The sequence below is a fragment of the Hylobates moloch genome, unplaced genomic scaffold (genome assembly GCF_009828535.3).
Source record: "Hylobates moloch isolate HMO894 unplaced genomic scaffold, HMol_V3 SCAFFOLD_22, whole genome shotgun sequence".
Lineage (NCBI taxonomy): Eukaryota > Metazoa > Chordata > Mammalia > Primates > Hylobatidae > Hylobates > Hylobates moloch.
In genome coordinates, this window is record NW_026652297.1 from 46,025,150 (window position 1) to 46,027,232 (window position 2,083).

The 2,083-nt window shown below is 40.8% G+C and overlaps 1 non-coding gene across 1 annotated transcript; it reads left to right on the forward strand.

The window, feature by feature from the left end:
• The first annotated feature begins 849 nt into the window (after window positions 1–849).
• LOC116462171 (small nucleolar RNA SNORD65) lies at window positions 850–922 on the forward strand. Its single transcript, XR_004246267.1, has one exon. It is a non-coding gene; the product is annotated as a small nucleolar RNA SNORD65 (small nucleolar RNA).
• Window positions 923–2,083: the final 1,161 nt, after the last annotated feature.

The window sequence follows — 2,083 nt, forward strand, 5'->3', positions numbered from 1 at the left end:
GCCTCCGAAAGTGCTAGGATTACAGGCGTAAACTACCATGCCCGGCCTTCAGGTAGTTCTTTACAGCAGTGTGAGAATGGATTAATACACCCCTTCAAAAACATGTGAAACATACACCTATGCTGTGGCTCAACAATGAGAAATAAAAACATGTTTATGCAAACACTGACATAAGAATGCTTATAGCAGCTTTGTTCTTAATAGTCAAATCCCGAGTATAAATAGGAGGCTGGAATAAACGAACCGTGGTTTACAAAATTACCCTTCATTAAAAAAGAATGAGCTACTGATACATTAAGCAGCATGGATGCCTCTCAAAACTCTTAGGCTAACTGAAAGGAACCTCGCACACAAGCATGCATGCTGTACAACTCCACCTACGGGAAATTCTACAACAGGCAAATCTAATCTACGATGGAAAAAATCAGAATAGTCGTTATGTCTGAAAGGGTAAAGTTAAGAATTGACTTGGGACAGCCAGGTGCAGTGGTGTGCACCAGAGTCCCAGCTACCTGGGAGGCTGAGGCAGGAGGATTGCGTGAGCCCAGGAGTTTGAGGCTGCAGTGTGCTGTGATCACACCACTACATTCCAGCTTGGGTAACAGAGCAAGACCCTGTCTCTGAAAAACAAACAAACAAACAAATAATTGACTAGGGAGAGCATAAAGAAAATTTCTGAAGTGACGGTGATGTTTTATCACTTGATATGGGTTTGCATTACATAAAAGAATGCATTTTTCAAAATGTACACTTAAGATTTGAACATTTCGTTGTATCTAAAGTTTACACTAAATGAAATATATATATACACATATACATGTATACATGTGTGTGTGTGTATGTGCGTGTGTGTGATGAAGTCACCCCAAATAGCTGGAATTACCAGCAGATTGTATAGTGGTGAACCTACAATTTTCTGAAGAAAAAGAAATATACTTAAAAATAAATATTGAACTCAATAATATGCATGTTTACATATGCGCTGATGTCTTATTTTACTTTGAAATGGATGGATAATGGAAAAATGCATATTGAAACACATGCAGTAAACTGCTTATGGTGAAATCCTGGCAGTGGGTTTATGAGTTTTCATTGTAAAATTCTTTTAACTTTTCTGCATACTTACAGTTTTTCATAAGATATTGAGAAAAACCTTGAAAAACAAAAATACAAGAAAATGGGACTTTGAGGTGATAGAAATTTTCTTAAGACAAAAATGCACAGAAGATACATTTTACCACATTAACACAAAGAAACATTGGTCAGCAAAAGACATCGTGAAGAAAGGGAAGAGTGAAAATAACAAGCACCTGTAATCCCAGCACTTTGGGAGGCCAAGGCGGGCAGATCACCAGTGGTCAGGAGTTCAAGACCAGCCTGGCCAACATGGCAAAACACTGTCTCTACTAAAAATACAAAAATTAGCCAGGCATGGTGGCACACACCTGTAATCCCAGCTCTCAGGAGGCTGAGGCAGGAGAATCGCTGAAACCCAGGAAGCAGAGGTTGAAGTGAGCCAACATCGCACCACTGCACTCCAGCCTGGGTGACAGAGCGAGATTCCGTCTCTAAATAAATAAATAAACAAATAAATCTGAATGATCCGTGTGGGTCCAATGATACCATCACGTGTCCTTATAAGAGGGAGTCAAGGGAAACAGAACTACTGAAGAGGAGATGGCACTGCGATGATGCCAGCAGGTGCTGGATGATCACTGCCAAGGACTCCAGGCAGCATTAACAGCTGAAGGGAACCAACGGTCCCCTCAGAGCATCCAAAAGGGGTCATTCCTGCCAACACCTTGCCTTTCGCAGAGGAAAACTGCTCTCCTGACTTTTGACTTCCAGAACTTAAGGGAATACATTTGCATTGCTTTCAGCCACTAAGTTTGTGGCGATTTGTCACAGCAGCAACAGGAATCTGACACAGGGAAGAAGTGGCTCTGAAAGGTTCTACGTCACTGCCAGGGGTATACATTGGTTTAACCATTTTAGAAAATAGTTTGTAATTATCTGGATAAACTAAAGATGTGTGTACCCTATACTCAGCCATCCCATGCTAAAACAAATACTCCAAAGAAAT